This window comes from Nuphar pumila, chromosome 1 (assembly GCF_984573655.1).
Source record: "Nuphar pumila chromosome 1, dmNupPumi1.hap1.1, whole genome shotgun sequence".
Classification (NCBI taxonomy): domain Eukaryota; kingdom Viridiplantae; phylum Streptophyta; class Magnoliopsida; order Nymphaeales; family Nymphaeaceae; genus Nuphar; species Nuphar pumila.
In genome coordinates this window covers 154,285,196-154,304,239 of record NC_143249.1, presented here as the reverse complement: position 1 = coordinate 154,304,239, position 19,044 = coordinate 154,285,196, and the positions used below count along the sequence as shown (strand labels likewise).

Here is a 19,044-nt window from a genome sequence, read left to right as displayed (position 1 = left end):
ACTCCCTGGTCTTCACGAAAAAAAATATAAGTGAAAGGTTTGATGTGGTTTGTTGGAGAGAGAGTCTTCACGAGGCCTATGACTCCACCGCCACTACCACACCACTGCCTAGGGTTCTTCGAATTTCATTTTATATACAGTTGCACACAGATCTCCGGTCTAGACTCTGGATGACAGCTAAAAGAAATTTATTGGATTTGACATGTGGAAAAGAGAGGTTTACACCAGGCTATGGCTAGAGCACCCACCTCGTCAGGAGAAAAGTGAATACTAATAGCCACCAAGGCTACCACCACCATTATCATTTATTATGGAGAGAGAAAATCCTTGACGAAGAAAGATCTGGATGGTTGAAGGATAAAGACTTCAAAAGGCTCTTGAATTTTGGTTTTAATTTTTGAGGAAGATGGATCATCATTTCCAAGTTAACAATATGTTTTCCAACGCTACGAATTCATTGTTTGGAGGCAGGAATAGCATGGGATGCCAACAAAGCTCGTCAGATGTTGTGGACACAAGTGCCCCTTTATAAAACAAGAGCAGCAGCAGCAAGCAGGCATCCACTCTTCGGTTGTTCCGTCCTTTCATTCTCTCATCACTACCTGCAGGGATCCAACAAGGGGTGGGGAGAGGTGAAGAATCTGGAAGTCCTCGTCAGGGAATAGGCAACTCTAAAGAGACCGAAGCTATCAAGGCCAAAATCAAAATCCAGCAAGGGACGGGTCCTGCTGCGCGGTCAGCAGATTTTTTTTTTAAAATTTCGCAGCCCATTTCACAGGGCAAAATAAAAAAAAATCAAAAAATTGGACCAAAATGACCCTGGATGCGGTCAACGCACCCAGGGTCGGGTTGACCGCACCCGGTGCCTCACCCGCATCGCGTCACGTCGACACGGGTGCGACACTTGTCTGGCCGAATCCCTGTGACATAGTTCTCCTTTATGTTGATATGATCATCACGGGCAATGACAAAAAGGGAGTAAATGACATTAAGTCTATATTAAATAAAACTTTTGATATGTTTGACTTGGGTTTTCTGAGATATTTTTTAGGTATTGAGGTGACTTACTCACCTAGAGGATACATTCTTTTCCAAATGAAGCTGTCTGTAGACATCTGTGCTAAGTCGGGGATTTCAGATGAAAAGAAAGTAGATACTCCTGAAGTTATAAATGCTAAATTAAGACTTGAAGATAGTGTTTTACTTGATAATCCTACTCCTTATCGACAATTAATTGGATCTCTTGCTTATTTGTCCATCACCCGACCAAACATAGCTCATGCCGTTCATGCAACAAGCCCGTTTCAACATGCTCCTATGATAGTTTATATGGCAGCTGTCATGAAAATCGTGCGCTATATTAAGAACACTATTTCCAAAGGGCTTTTCTTATCATTTTTTTCATCTTTTGATTTAACTGCTTATACTGATGCAGATTGAGGAAGTAATCCCAATGATCGAATCTCAACTATTGGTTTTTGCATTTTCTTGGGGGATTCATTTATTTCTTGGAGGTGCAAGAAGCAACAACAAGTTTCCTTATCATTCACAGAAGCTGAATATCGTGCCATGACGACTACAACCATGAAAATTGTATGGCTTCGAAGTCTTTTTTGCGACATGGGGATCACCATCTCAACTCCCTCGAATATGTGTCGTGACAACAAGAGTGCGATTTACATTGCAAGCAATCATACTTTCCATGAGCACACCAAACATATCGAAATGGACTGTCAGTATGTTCGAGATGAATATCTCAAAGGAACCATCACATTGCCTTATGTCACATCCGAATATCAGTTGACTGACTTCTTCACCAAAGCGCTTTCCACTCATTTTTTATTTCTCCTTAACAAACTTTCGGTTTTCTCCCTGTAAAGTTTGAGGAGTGTTAAAATACATGTGTGTATATATATATATATATACCCGATAAGGGTGTTTTGGTCATTTATCTAAATATTGTATTTTTTCTTAGGTTTTCTTTTTGCTATTTTCTGTTTTTTTCTTTTTGGTATTTCAGTTGGGACCATTAGGGGGTCCGCACTAATAGACGTTGGGGGTCCCCAACGGTCCAACAGTCATTAATGTGACCGTTGGGACTCCCCAACGTCTATAGTGGGAGCTCCAATGCCCCCCCTCTCAATAGCTCTCCTTTTGTATAAATAGAGGGCTCTCCCTCTAACATATACAGTGTTTTAAGACTCCTTTTTTTCTCAATAAAGTTCCTATTTTGCCTTTTGGCATTTTACCCCTTAGTGGGTTTTGTGTGTTGTGCATATTATGTGCTTATGTGTTTTGGTTCTTCGTTGAACCCCCTTTTGTGATATTTCTTATACCTTGTATTTCTGCAATTCTCATTACACATATATGCAAGAAGAAGTAGAGAGACTAGCCATTAGAGTAGCCCAACAGCTAGTTAGACTAGCTCTAACAGCTGTGTACCTAGACAAAAGACAAAAATACCTTTATAGGGAAGAAAACAAAAAAAATGCTAAAATAAGAAATACAACAATTCAACCTAAAATACATCTTAATAAATAAATAAATAAATATATATATACATACATACATAATCATGTATGTACATACATATCATTGTCAACTGTACCATTCAAGGTAATTTCTCAGCGAGGGTTTTCCTTATCAATGCAATAGAGTTTCAACCATGCAAGAGATAGCAAAAAAGATGAGAAGAGAAACTTCATTAAGTGAAAAGAAGTAATACATCCATATATGGAGGACTTCCCTCATATCCATTACAGGACAAAAACAGTTGACTATACACTAAGAATTACAAAAATACCCCTATAAAGAATGTAATGTACATATAAATACATAGATGTGGTAGCATACAAAAAGTAATACACATATTGTACATAAGACTCAACACTTCCCTTCAAACTTGAGATGATGCAAGAAAAATCATCCCAAGTTTGAAAAGGAATGTGCTAAAGTGCAACAAAGCAAGACTCTTGGTAAACACATATGCAATCTGATCCTTAGAGCCTACATGCTCAAGAGAAATGATTTCATATTCATAGGCTCTCCTTGTAAAGTGACAATCTATCTTAGTATGTTTAGTCCTTTGATGAAATTCTAGATTCTTTCTAATATGAATGGCACTCATATTGTCATAATATAAGAAAGTTTGACTATCGATTGGAACTGCCAACTCTTTGAATAGTCACCTTATCTAAATAATCTCAATTGTAACATGTGCCATTGCTCTCTATTCAACTTCAATTATAGATAAGGCAACTCGTTGTTGCTTCTTACTTTTATATGAGATTAGGGAGCTTCCAAGAAAAATACAAAAACCAGTAGTGGAGAGACGAAACCAGGTAGAACCTCCAAAATCAGCATCACAAAAGGTTCTCATATCTATGGAAGTGAACGATGAAAAGAACTTACCATACTGCATGATGTCCCTCGTATATTTGACAATTCAGAGTACTGCAACAAGATAAACTATCCTAGGAGAGGTCTTAAACTGACTGACCACATGAACAATGTAAGTGATATCTGGTCTAAATATGGTCAAATATATCATGCTCCCAACTAACTTCCTATACATCACTGGATCATCTAGCTCCACCCCATCTAAAGTTCTCGGCTTGACATTTGCTTCTATAGGAGAACTCACCTTTTTTTAATCATCCACTAATTTTGCCTTCACAGCCAAATCAGTTGTATACTTATATTGGGACAAATAAAGTCCTCTATTTGAGTATGCAATTTCTAAGCCAAGAAAATATTTCAGATTTCCCAGATCCTTCATGTAAAAAATATTGGCTAACTTCTTCTTGGTATCAACTACCTTCTGTAAATCATCTCCTGTAATAATCATATCATCAACATACAAGAGTAATATGCACTTTCTTTAAGAGAAGATGCCACAAACAAGGTTGGATGAGCCCACACAGAGCCCTCTTCAACCTGCACACTCTGCCCTCAAGATCTGAATATTCTTGTGGCAACTACATATATACTATCACCATTCAAAGAAGACATTTTTCACATCTAATTGCTACATGTTCCATTGTTTCACTGCCAAGCAAAGTTCATATGGTAGTCATATGGGCCATAGGTGCAAAGGTTTCTGCAAAATCAATTCCAAACTGCTGGTCGTAGCCTTTTGCAACTAATCTTGTCTTATATCTCTTGATTGAATAATCTGCCATAGTCTTGATTTTATAAACCCATTTTCTCCCCACTATATTCTTGCCTGGTGGAGGCTTTATAAGTTTCCATACATGCATTCTCTCGAGAGTATTCATTTCCTCAACTATTGTCGGTTGTTACTCTTCTTTACTAGTTGCCTCTGCATAAGTCTCAGGTTCAACATAAAAGTGAATCAAGGCTAAGAATACACGATGTCTTGAGGAGAAAGACTCATAAGATACAAAGCGAGAGGGAGGAATTGCTACTCTAGAGCTTCGACGTACCTAAGGAGAGGGTGAAGGAGACGAAGATGACTCCTGACTTTGATGCTCCGGATCAATTGAAGAAGAAATTAGATTAGAATTGGCCTCTATGCTTCCTACCTCCATCTACTTGATCCAAGAAAGGTATCTCAACAATATTTTTATGTTGTCTAGAATAGATTTATCCAAACCTATGGCCTCTTAAGGAAACTTTCTCCCCTTGAACCTCCATATGCCCATCAACTCCCTCTTTTTAAGAAAATGGCACCAAGAAGGACAAATCAGTCTCCTCTCCCACTTTATCCTTAATCTGACTGAAATAAGGCGTATCTTCATGGAAGACACCATTTTTAGATATTCAAACTTTTCTTCTAATCAGATCATAGCACTTATAGCCTTTTTGCCTATTCGAAAAACCCAAGAAACAACACTTTAACAGTTTTGGGGGATAGTTTATCTCTATATCTATCAGGTGAAAGCACAAAACATGTACATCCAAACACTTTCAACATTTTAGAGTTTGGAACAATTTCATATAATTTTTGAATAGCCATAGATACAACATCAGCCTAATATATTTTCAGCACTCATCCACCAAAGAAAAGAGCTCTAGTTTTCTTCAAAATATGCATGTCCTTTTCAGCAACTTCGTTTTAGAGTTTGGAACAATTTCATATAATTTTTGAATAGCCATAGATACAACATCAGCCTAATATATTTTCAGCACTCATCCACCAAAGAGAAGAGCTCTAGTTTTCTTCAAAATATGCATGTCCTTTTCAGCAACTTCTTTTTGTTCAACAGTGTAAGGACAAATTTTTTTATGATTTATGCCTCTTTTTTGCAAGAACCTTTCAGACGCATAGTTGACATATTCACCACCAGAATCAATTCTAAGAGTCTTAATCTTAGTTGCAAATTGAGTTTCAATATAACCAAAAAAATCTTGGAGATCTCAAAAAGTGCACTCCTACTCATGAAATATTTGACAAAGTACTACTAACCTCCATTGGAAAAGACTGGTGAAGGACCCCACACATCTGAATGGACAAAAACAAATGGACACTCAGCTTCCTCGTCTCTAGTCCCAAATGGCAAAGCATGACTCTTCACCAGCCTATAACTTTTACATTCCTGAACATGCCTTGACATAAACAACTTTGACTCACCTAAAATCCCAGCAGATACCAAATGTTGCAACCTTGAGCTAGAAATATGACATAGTCTCCGATGCCACAAAAATAACTCATCCATAATTGTTGCTCCTAGACTAACTCCAGGCTTCTTCTATGAGCTCATATTCAGTCAATCCAAATAATATAGATCTCTCCTCCTATGGCCAATTCCGACACAATCAATAGGAGAGAAGATAACATTACAGTTAAGCTTGGTAATTTAGCCAACAGAAAGTAAGAGAAAAGATATGATAACTTGTGGAATATTCAATTTAGTTCTAAGACAATAATTTGGAGTAATGGACCCAACTTTGGATACGGTCATGGAGGAGTCATTTGCAGTGTGAAAAATACCTTTGCAAGCTGACAATTGGCTAAAATGGACTTATGAGCAGTCATGTAGCATGATGCTCCTGAATCTATCAGCCACCCAAGAGGGCTACCAGAAATATACCTACACAAGCAAAATTAGAAGAGAAAGTGGGAATGAAAGAGAGGTCAGAAGAGGGAGTAGCAGTGAATGACTGAGTTGAGAGTTGCAATTGGAGAATATGTTGTTGCATCTGCTGCATCAACTCCAAAATCCATAGCTGACTCCCACCAAGGTGTTAAAATGTAAACTGTAATATATATATATATATATATATATATATTATTTAATATTATTATATTTTCTTTTATTATTTTCTTTTTTTTATTTTTCTTTATTTTCTTTTTTTAGCATCTAGTTCAATAGAACTAGATATTTGATCCAGTCAAGTTCCTGTTGGAACTTGACTGTGGAAATAGCTGACAGGAACTTGACTGTGGAAATAGCTGTTGGACTGTAGTCCAACAGCTATAATAAATGCTGTTGGACTATAGTCCAACAGCTATAATAATAAATGCTGTTGGACTGTAGTCCAACAGCTATATTAAGAGACGTTGGAATCCAACGTCTCTTTTGGAGAGCTCAAAATGAGCTCTCCTCTCTCCCACTTTTTTGTATATATAGGGGTGAACCCCTTCAATGTAAATAACCATGCTTCTTAAGCATTTTGTTCATGAATAAAGTATTATTTATTTTTCAAGTGTTCTTCCTTTTATACCCTTTCAAGGGTCATGCTTGTAGTGTCTCCAATAGACACTTGTTTGTGAGTTATTTGTGCATTTGTTGAAGACCACCATTTCATTACACAAGGTACTCAAAAGAACTTCTCTCATCACTTAAATTATCATTATCACAAACAGATGCATGGGACCCATCCAACTTTAATAGGTCAAGTTGAATTAATTCTCCCTTCTCCGTCACAACTATAACCCCCAACTACAAAGCAAAAGGCCTGCACACAACAGAAAACACAACACAACCAAACCAAATACACAATATACAATACCAAAACTAGCAAGATATCACCAACTTGAAGATGCTCTGTGCAATGACACCAAAAGACACACTATGCTATTGATCACAATGAAACCAAAGAACACCACACACACTATGCTCCTGATACTACCCACTCACACCAACACATATCTGCTCAGCAGATATGAAGAACATCAACAAAATATGCACCAAACAAGATGCACGCACAGCCAATCAAAGAACAAAGATGCATACTACCAACTCGCACCAACACAGATATGTACTCAGCCGATATGAAGAACAACAAAAATACCTTAAATGCCTCATAATATCCCTCATAACCAGTCAACAGATGTCGATTAATAAGACAGATGCCTTAAACTACAAAGCACAACATCATCAAAGCATTTTCACAATCCAAACTTGATTCCGATATCACAACTCAGTTGCCGCCTCTTGATATACTCCAAAAGATTCGTTAAAACCCAATCAAAACATCCAAACTCTCACCAAGAATGTTATCAACAGCCTTCTAACACAAAAACAACCCAAATGATGCAAATCTAGGGCATTGGAAACCCCCTGATGAGATCAATACCAGCTGATTTCTCAAATCTGAACACTATTCACGTCACTATTCAAAAAATCAGAAAAAAATCTGTATAAAATCAAGTATAAGTATACCTTCAATTGAAATGATTCTTGATTTAAAAATCATATAAAATCAAGATCTAGCAAAGCCCTAACTCAATTGAACCAAACTGCAATAAATGTACGAACGTCCTTCTTGGGGCACACAAAATGAGACACATTCGACACACCAAAATGGAGTTTCTTCTTTTTTCCTTTCAGATGATCACCAAATACCTCTCTCTAGAGTTGGGTATGGCTCCAATACTATAGCAAAGCAATAGAGTTTCAACCATTTGAGAGATAACAAAGAAGATGAGAAGAGAAACTTCATTAAGCGAGAAAAGAAAGAATACAACCATATATAGAGGACTTCCCTCCTATCCACTATAGGACAAAAATATTTACTCTACACTACTAGAAGTACAAAAATACCCCCCTAAAGAATGTATTGTAGACATAAATACATAGAGGAGTATCACACAAAATGTAATACACATATTGTTCATAAGACTCATTCCTTGGAGATATCTTCAAAAATTGATTTTTCTCAAGAAAACCTCGGAAGCTTTAGAAATTGAAAAAATACAAATAATATTAAAAACATAGGAATATAATATATTTTCTATATTTTTTTACAAAAAATATAAAGAAACAAGTTTTAAAAGTCTTTAAAATACAAAAGAAACAAAAAAAAAAACTGAACTTAAAATATATAAACACAAGAATTTTTTAAAAATATTACAATATTTTGTCGATATTATCAACCTAGCTGAAAATGCCGATAATATCACGATATTTTCAATATATCAGCAATATTAGAGATTATGATATATATATATATGTATGTATGTATGTACATTGATACCTCTATCAGGCCCCATGCCTGTGTTGACATGGGTACTAGTGCTTGTAATGAAATAACGAAAAATACAAAAACAATGCCACTAAGGGCTTTACAAGATCACGATCACAAAAGTGCATAAGCACAAATCAATGACACTAAGGGCTTACAAGATCACAATAACATTGTGCACAAGCACAAGTCCATTATAGGACAAAACAATAGCCATCAAAGGGCAATAACACAAGCACTGAGTGCATATAACACATTAAGGAACTAAACAGAAGAACACAAAATATAAAAATATTCATCTTTATTGTGCATAAATGCTTAAGAGAAACATTGAGCTACAAGGAGGGGGAACACCCATATTTATACACACAAAAGAGCCATAGAGCCCTTGGGACACTCCCCAATGGCTAGAAATAGAGCCGTTGTGGCTTTGTACACTATGCCCTCAACTACAAACTAAATATCTAGTTTGTACAAAAAATAAATACAAGACTACTGTGCCCCTAATGTGCACAACCTATTACATGACTAATGAAAAGATGAAAATACCCTTAGAGGATATTTACCTGTTACATCATTATAAATAATATATATATATATATATATATATATATATATATGTACAATATAAAAAAAATGTATATATATGAAAATACATACATATATATATATACATGTACAACTTAACACTCCCCCTCAAACTTACGGTGTGACATACAAAAAGTTTGGAAATACAACAAAGATTCAAATCATTCAATAGGAAGGACTCAAGTCTTCCAGTGTCTTTAAGGGAACTCTCTATCTTTATCACATAGAGAATTCTGCAAATACAAGACTTCAAATGTCTTTATTGGTGATCATCCCCAAATGCCTTTATCGGCTCCATCTTCATACCATGATGCATCAAAAATATCTTTTCTCAATCCATTGCATCTTTAAGAACCTGTAGAGAGAACAAACAAAAATACATCGAACTACACAAGGAAAATATCCTAACCCAATAAGGAAATAGAACTTCAAAAGCAACTCCGAAGACAAGCTCACAAAGGATCTCTTAATGAACACAAGAGTTCATTCAATATACTCACAAGAACCACAAAAAATACTCAAAAGAGTATATACACCAAGAAGGAAAAGAGGATAAATATATCACTCATGTGGGGAAAACCCACTCCAAAAAGAATACATAATGCATGGGGTATGGCCCCATATTTATACATGAAATAAGGGGCTAGAAAGAGCTATTGGAGAGTCCAACAACTCTTACATGCTTTTGATTTTTGACTTAGTCAAAAAGCAAAAGTCTAAAGGATGTCCAAAGTTATTTGCTTTTTGACTTGGTCAAAAAGCATAAGCTTACACTAGTCCAAAAACCCAAAAAATAAAACTAACTAGTTGTCCTAATATAACTAAACTAGAAAACAAATAAAAGATTACATATGATAGGATATTTACATATGAGATTGTCTATGAGATTACAACTTTTAACACTCTCCCTCAAACTTACGGTTAAACAACCGAAAGTTTATCCAAAAGAAAGTGAAACCGTGGAGCAACAAGAGGTTTGGTAAAGAAGTCCGTCAATTGATATTCAGAGGAAACATATGGAAGCTCAATGGTTCCTTGTAGAAATTCCTCACGCATATAGTGGCAGTCCATTTCGATATGCTTTGTCCGTTCGTGAAATATCCGATTGCTGGCAATGTAAATGAAACTTTTATTGTCACAACATAACCGTGATGCTTTTGTGCTCTCAATACTCATATCTTGAAGCAGTCGCCTCAACTAAACTACTTCCATGGTGGTTGTAGCCATGGATCTGTACTCGGCTTCTATTGATGAAAGAGAGACTTTCTGCTGCTTCTTGCATCTCCATGAGATCAATGATTCTCCTAAAAACACACAAAGCCCAGTAGTTGACAGTCGATCATTTGGATCACCTCTCCAATATGCATCAGTATAAGCAGTTAGTTCTAATGACAAAGAAGCAGACAAAAAAAGTCCTCTATAAATAGAGGTTTTAAGATATCTAATAATTCGCAATACTACTCCCATATGGACAGTAGTGGGTGCATGCTGAAATTTACTTGCTGTGTGAACAACATGTGCAATGTCCGGTCGAGTGATGGAAATGTAAGACAATGCCCAACAAGCTGTTTTTAAGGTGTTGGGTTCTCAAGTGGTTCTCATCATCCATCTTCATTTTGCTATTTACGATCTCAGGAGTGTCTACATGTTTTTCATCTGTGATTCCGGACCTGTTGATAATATTAAGAACAAATTTTGATTGAGTTAGTAAATAACCTTTAGGAGAATAGGCTACTTCAATTCCAAGAAAAAATCTTAAGAAACTCAAGTCACTCATTTCAAAATTAGTCTTCAGAATTTTTTTGATGTTATCAACTCCCTGTTTATCACTTCCTGTGATGATCATGTCGTCCATATAAAGTAGAAGAATAATAATACCTGCATTAGATTTCTTAATGAACAAAGCAGTGTCAGTAAGATAAAATCGAAAACCAAAAGTAAGCATAACTTGACTAAATTTATCATACAAGGCCTTTGGGGCTTGTTTAAGTCCATATAAGGCCTTATGTAAACAAAGGGCTTTTCCTTGAGGAATCTTGATACCAGGGGGTGGTTCCATGTAGACTTCTTCAGTTAAACTACCATTAAGAAACACATTCTTGACATCCATCTAAAATATATGCCATTTCTTTACAGAGGCAATAACAATTAAAGTTCTTACAATAGTCATTCTAGCTACTGGTGTGAAGGTCTCATCATAGTCTATTCCATATTCTTGGGAATAACCTTTAGCCACTAGACGAGCCTTAAATCGTTCCAGGGTGCCATCACTCTTGGTTTTAACTTTGTATACCCAGCGACATCCTATAGGTTTCTTCCCTGGTGGAATATCTTGAATAGTCCACATGTTTTCCTTTTCTAAGGCGCTTAACTTTGCTGACATGGCTTCAACCCATTCGGGATATTCTTTTGCAATATCATAGTTAGAAGGTTCTACGTAGGAATGTAATAGGGCGATATATGCTTGGTACTTTGGTGAAAAGGACTCATAGGATATAATTTTTTTAGGTACTTTTGACATTCTCGATGATCTTCTAGTTTCCATATGATCTTGTGCTTTAGTATATTTTTCTAGAGCACAAGGTTGCTCCAGATTACCCCGTCTGAAATATTGAATGCATTATGGGTGAGACGATTACCACATTTTGATCTTCTTAATCAACTTCTTCCTCATTTATCTTTGGAACTAGGTCCAGTAGAAAAGAGTATTCATCACCTTCTGTAGAGTTTTTAATTTTAAAAAAACTTTCATTTTCTAAGAAAGATACATTTCGTGACACATAGTTTTCTAGTTTTAAGATCAAGGCATCCATAGCCTTTCTGATCGCTTGCATAACTAAGAAATACACATGGAATAGCACGAGGTGAGAGTTTGTCATTTTTGTTGGAAAAAACAAAACATTTACAACCAAATACCCTTAGCCTTGAGTAATTTGGGGTTTGTTTGAAGAGTTTTTCAATAGGTGAAATGTTGCTTAATAAAGATGATGGCATTCTATTAATGAGATATACTGCAGTTAGAGCGGCTTCGGCCCAAAATTTTTTAGGTACTAGATGAGTAATGAATAGGGTTCTTGTTATTTCTATGATATGCCTATGTTTCTTTTCTGCTAGACCATTTTGTTGAGGGGTATATGAACATGATTTTTGATGTGAGATTCCATGTAATTTTAGGTAATCATTAAATTCTTTTGATAAAAACTCTCCTGAATCAGTGTGAAAGATAGAGATATCATTCTTGAATTGATTCTTGACTAGTTTATAAAATATTTGGAAATGAAAAAATACTTCGGATTTATTTTTTGAGAAAGTAAATTCAAGTATGCCTTGTAAAATCATTTACAAAAATGACATAATATGAAAAACCTCCTTTGGACATAACCGGTGCAGGACCCTATACATCTGAATGCACTAACTCAAAAAGCCGAGATGAAACAAAATTTCTTTCTTGAAAAGGTAATCTCTTCATTTTTCCCAAGATACATTCTTCACACTTGAATGTTTTAGAATTACAAAAGTTTTCTATATTTGGAAACAGATGAAGCTTGGATATGCTAGGATGACCAAGTCTCCTGTGCCATATATTTAAGTTCATTTTCTGAACATTAAAACAAAAAGTATTTTTGAGAATTTTCAAAAAATCCATGTAGTATAGGCTTTCTTCTCTATGGCCTTCCCCAATCAACTTCTCTGACTGACGATCCTGCACTCGACAATCACGAGAAGAGAAGAAAACGTTATATCCACGGTCATATAGTTGAGAAAGAGACAAGAGATTGAGATTTAATTTGGGAATATATCTAATTTGTGGAACATGAAATCCTTTTGAATTTTGAGAAACCTTTTCAAAATTTCCTATTGCTTTAATTTTTAGTGATGTTCCTCGGCAGTAAAAACATTTGATCCTTTTGAGTTATGACATTCAGATAATATATCAATATTTGGAGTCATGTGGAAAGAAGCACCTGAATCAAGAAGCCATAGAGTTTTACCTGGATCGGAGGTGCTCACGAAGGAGGCTGCAGCTCCCGTAGATAAAGATGCTCCTCCCGTAGATGAAGATGCTCCTTTGAGTAGAGGTCCAAGTGCTTCTACCAATTGAGCGAGAGACATACTTCCAATAGAAGTTTCACTCGATTCTTGTGGTGGTCTGACAGATGCTGCTTTCTTCTCATAGGGCCTTTTTAATTTTGGACAGTGAGTTTTCACACGTCCAGGTTCACGACAATAGTAGCAAATGATTTTCTTTTTCTCAAAATCATCATTTCCTCTTCCGTAATTAGGTCTATAAGTTCTTATGAAGTTTCCAGATTTTGAAACGGCTAGAACTGAGTCGTCACCGCTTTTAGCAATTCTACCTTTTAGTCTATTCTCTTCCATACTCAATTCCTCTATTTTATCTTCAATTGATGGTACTTTTCCACGATGAAGAAGAATAGACTTAGTGGATTCAAATTCCGGTCTCAATCAACTAATAAACTGAAAGAAATGTTCTGCATTGATTTGGTTTTGGCGGAGTTCAATATCATGTGGACAATGCCACTTTGGTTCAAGAAGAGCTAATTCTTCCCATAATTTCGACAAGCCATTATAATACTCCCTAATACTCTTGTCCCCTTGAACCATATTTCTTACTTTATTTTGAAGGTTACACACATGTGCAATATCTTTAAGAGAATACATTCTCTTAAGATAGTCCCATGCTTCATTTGCATGCTCAAATTTTGCTAAACTTGAGCATTTCTTTATATCAACACTTGAAATAAGCCAAGACATGATCTTGGGATGTTCCTTACGCCATTTTTTCCACTTTCTCGTAAGTGGCTATGGCCTTAACTTTTTCTAACCCCGTAAGAGGTATTTCCCTTTCCCCTTCAACCTTTATAAGGATTAGAGTAGGTTCCTCATCGGTTCCATCTACTAATCCCCATAAACCCTTCCCCCATATAAGATGCTTTATGATTGAAGCCCATGTGACATAGTTGGAATCATTTAGTTTGATGGGCATAATGGTGACATTATTATTGTCATCCATTTTGCAATTTTTGGTGAAGTAGGTAAGAGTATAAAGAGAAAAAAAAGTGAAAGGATATTTTACCACAAGTGTAACGACCCCAACTCATACCCCCTGAAAATGCGGATTTTTTTTTAAACCAGTGCGGAAAAATTCTCAGAGACCTAGGGTTCTTACAGTTCCAATTCCAACTAGATAGTCAAACATCACAAAGGGACTTACAATTATCATCCATAAGAACCAAAATAAACATATTTATTTATGAATTAAGAATCAATTCCAGAGACAATGTTCTACTCAATAGAAATTAAAATAGCAACTGACTGAAACAAAAGAACTGAAAATGACAGTAGAACTAAAAGACAAAAAAAAAGAGTCACTCTGTCTACTAGTGAAGCTGTCAAGAACCAAGTGTGACTCTCGTGCCCTCTCAATAGCTGGCGACTTCACTGATCATCTGTTCCTATGAAAAACCAATGAAGTAGAGTGTCAGAATCGAAATCCTGAGCACAACTACTTTTTAGTGAAACAGGTGAGATAAATGGTTAAGATAAAATATCATGCAACATTTGAGGGAAATACACATATGATAGTTTATAGCATTTAAGAAATTTTTCATGCAACAGTTTTAAGTACTAAGCATGCAAAAACTTTAAAGCAATAACAAATCACAAACTCTTACATGCAATAGGAAGTAAACATCACATACTCATCATCATGAAATAATTGAGGGAACAATTAAAACATGCATGATCTAATGCATAGTAGGAAAATGCATGATTTCTGTGCAATGCATGAATCCTTTTGTTATCTTTCATTTAAGTTTCCCTTTTTCCATATACATGCCCTATTAAATGCATACAACTTTAAGTTTCTTTTTTTAATTATCATTGCCCGCAAATACATCAAACGGGTACAATCCCCGAGGTCAAGCTAGGTTCCCAGGGTAGCTTAGCACACAATTTGTATTTTATTACTGGGTCCCTATGTAAAAAAAAAAAACGACCCGGGTCGGGTCTGGACCATCCATACCTGAGCCAACTCTGCCCATTGAAAGGGCTTTCAGGGGTTGGCCGTGTGCGACACATAGGGGGCCGCCCGCCCCTTGTGTCGTTATAAAAGGGCGAGGGAGGGAGAGGGAGAGGCATTCGAACCCTTCCTCCCCGACTCCCGCTTCCTCCCCTCTCGCTCGGCTCTCCCTCTCCGGCAACCTCAGGTGAGTCCCCTCCCTCTCGCTGCCTCCTTTCCCGTCAGCTGTAGGTAGGGGCCAAAGGGCCCCTGCTTATTTTTCCAAAGCATCGACAGGGGCCCCTGGCCCTTGCCTCGATAATTGTCGAGGTCGATAGGAGCCTTTGGCCATTGGCCCCCCTCCTCTTTTAAGTCCAGTAGGGGCCGATGGCCCCTGCCCTTTTTCTCAATGACCGACAGGGGCCATTGGCCCCTGCCTCCTCTTTTGAAAGCCGCAGGGGGCCTTTGGCCCTTGCGCTCCCTCTCTTCCTTCTCCTATGTTTGGCAGGGGGCCATCGGCCCCTGCCCCTCTCCTTGGTTTTCGGCAGGGACCGATACCCCTGCCCTTTGTTTTTATTATTCTGGCAAGGGTAAGCCCTTACCCCTCCTCTTTTACGAGCTAGTAGGATCCATCAACTCTTGCCCCGTTCCGTTTCAAGTCAGCAGGGATTGTTGGCCCTGCCTCATATTTCGGATAAGCCGAGTCTTCTCCCTGTCTTTATTCGTTTAAATGCATGCTAACAACGTATTTTTGCAGCTTACATTAGTCCAAAAACCAAAAAAATAAATGTAACTAGTTGTTCTAATGTAACTAAACTAGAAAACAAATAAAAGATTACATATGATAGGATATTTATATATGAGATTGTCTATGAGATTACAACTTTTAACAGGACTCAAGTCTTCAAGTGTCTTTAAGGGAACTCTCCATCTTTATCACATAGAGAATTCAGCAAATACAAGACTTCAAATGTCTTTATTGGTGATCATCCCCAAACGCCTTTATCGGCTCGATCTTCATACCATGATGCATCGAAAATATCTTTTCTTAATCCATTGCATCTTTAAGAACCTGGAGAGAGAACAAAAAAAAAAATCGAACTACACAAGTAAAATATCCTAACCCAATAGTTATAAAGTTTTAAAACCAATATATTTTGAAAACAAGAATAACACTTAGGTAGAAATTTTCAAATAAAGTAGTAACAATTTTTTTTTTAGAAACATTAGATAATCATTAAGAAAGATAAGAGGAGTATTCCTCAAGGATAAATTTTTATGAAATTAAACCATAACATTAAAATCAACATTTTTCAAGAAGACATAACATTGTTCATAAGAAAATTTGATCATTAACGGACATATGAATCATCAAGAAGAGAAACAATTATGCATAAATAATACCCTAAGCTTTTTAATCATGCATATAATAAAAAAGAAGAGCTAATTAAATTCATGCACACAATTATCTGAACCAAGCTAATTAATATGAAATACACACATATATGCATCATGTGATTAAAGCATATTTAATGCACATGAAATGGTAATAAAAAGATAATTATTTTTATCAATAAAATGCACATAACATGCATGAATTTAATGTAAAGAATCAAGTAGCCTTCAATTATGAATCAAAGTGCCCATCAATATCAAGAGAACAACACACAAAGTGTTTACTTAAGGAACTCACTCACAAAACCCACAAAGGGGCGTATACAAGAAGGCTCATAATATAAAGAATAACATTATCATAAGCATGCAAAAGTGCTTAAGTTTTTATCCTTAAACATCTTCCATAAAAACAAATAGTAAAAGTTTAGAAATTTCAATGAGAGATTTTAAAAATCTCACATAACAGAGAGAATAATATTTGCAAATCAACACCAATTTACGAAAAATATGAAGAGAATTAAATTCTCACAAATATGAATAAGTGATATTTTGTAAACTTCAACAATAGTTTGACCACCACAAGCAATCACTTCACTAGGCCTCCAAACCTCAAAAATCAAGTGTATTAGTGACTAGAACAAGAGCATAGTTACTAAAAGACCAAAGACACACACGAAGGTGTGTATAAATATCTCTTGTCTATATATAATGACACTCAAAACAAATATATCAACGACTAGAACAAGAGCAATGGGATAAAATCAAACACGAAGGTATAAATAATCATCTCTTGTCTACATATAATAACACTAAAAAATCAAGTGTATCAGCGAGTAGATCAAGAGTATAATCACAATGCCAACAATGGGATAAAAACACACATGGAGGTGTGAACAAAAATCTCTTGTCTACATATAATGAAACACCATGGTTTAAAAAATAAATAGTTATCATAAATAAACATAATTATGAGCATCCAACATAATAATGGCCAAAACAAATGAGTGATACAACACACTCATAAAATCAGAGATCATACAACTGTTAGTTAGAGCCAAACTATAAGTTGACAATCTAAACAGACATAACCGAGGTGCACACAACTCACCCCCACAAACAAACTCTGATTAAAAAATAATAAGGCCAAGAGAAATGATGCATCATATAAAATTCTGTGATGGACACAACAAATGCCATAAAAAGGCAATAAATACTCACGAAAATCATTTTTCAAATAAGTGAGTTTAAATATAATAATCAATTTGAAAAAAGCAAAGTTTCAAATCAAATCTGATAATGGTAGATGGAAAACTTAGACTGAATATAGTACAATCATATGCACAACAAGATGTCAATTGATGCAATCATATACATCGTTAATATAAGCAAACTATATAGAAAGATAGTTTAATCTAGATTGCAAGTCTACTATGAGACAATTAATGCCATATATCATTAAAGATGACCAAACCATATATAGAGATTCTCAAAGAACCATATAAAAAACTAAGTGCATACAGAAGTACAACTAATCATGGATACTTACAAAGAGATCATGTATATGCAATAATCTAAATAACTTAAACTCACATATCTTATACAAAAGACATGCATAGAAACAAATTTAAGCATATATGTAAGTGATAGATTTAAGGCACTAAGGGCACAATATAAAAAATTATATTTTTATAAACAAGTATGCAGTGAATCAAGAGTCTTTATTCATGGACACATGTCCACCAAAGATCTAAGTGGACCCACAAAGGGAAAACATAAAGAAATTTCTCATAATTCTTAACTTAATATGTTATTAAAAACTAAGTATTCAATATAAACATAATATTTAAATCCCATGCAAAATATGTAAGATAATGTTCATTAAAGAGCTATGAGACACAAAAAAAACCAACAAGACAAATACCCAATATCATAACTATTGTCCCATAAAAGGGCCATAAAAGACATTTATTAAAGTGAATGACTTCCCATAAGAAATTATGCTCAATATCTTATGCATGAATAAACAATCTTATTCATCATGTAAGGCAATCATAAGTGCATAAGGATCAAATAATTTTTTTTTTCATAAGCTAGTTGAGTAAGAATAAGACAAAATATATGGAATGTCGGTTTAGTAAGCAACGAAGTAGTGATGGGAGTGTAGTGAAGCTTGGTGAGCAAGAAATACCGGTGGACAACTGTTTCAAATATTTGAGATTTATCATTCAAAAGTATGGAGAAATTGATGGAGATGTAAATCATAGGATAAAGGTTGGGTGGATGAAATAGAAAAGTGCAACTAGAGTGTTGTGCGATCGTAGAATGCCATTGCGGTTGAAGGGAAAGTTTTATAGGACGACAATTAGGCCCGCTTTACTATATGGTACAGAATGTTGGGCTGCCAAGAGACATCACATTCAAAAAATGAGCATAGCTGCGATGTGTATGCTTAGATGGATGTGTGGAAATACAATAAAAGATAAGATTCGAAATGAGGAGATACGTAAGAAGGTGGGCGTTGCATCCATTGAAAATAAGATAAGAGAGAATCGTTTACGGTGGTTTGGACATATTCGGCGAAGGCCTAATGATGCTCCAGTTAGAAGGAT

The 19,044-nt window shown here is 35.7% G+C and overlaps 1 protein-coding gene and 1 long non-coding RNA gene across 5 annotated transcripts in view; both read left to right on the top strand.

Moving 5' to 3' along the window:
- Positions 1 to 19,044, top strand: part of LOC149849234 (adenine phosphoribosyltransferase 1-like) — a 66,222-nt gene that overhangs the window by 16,177 nt on the left and 31,001 nt on the right. The gene's annotated exons all lie outside the window — the stretch shown is intronic.
- On the top strand, positions 5,114 to 7,497 carry LOC149849235 (uncharacterized). The gene is made up of 2 exons (XR_016433271.1): positions 5,114 to 6,204; positions 6,780 to 7,497. It is a non-coding gene; the product is annotated as an uncharacterized LOC149849235 (long non-coding RNA).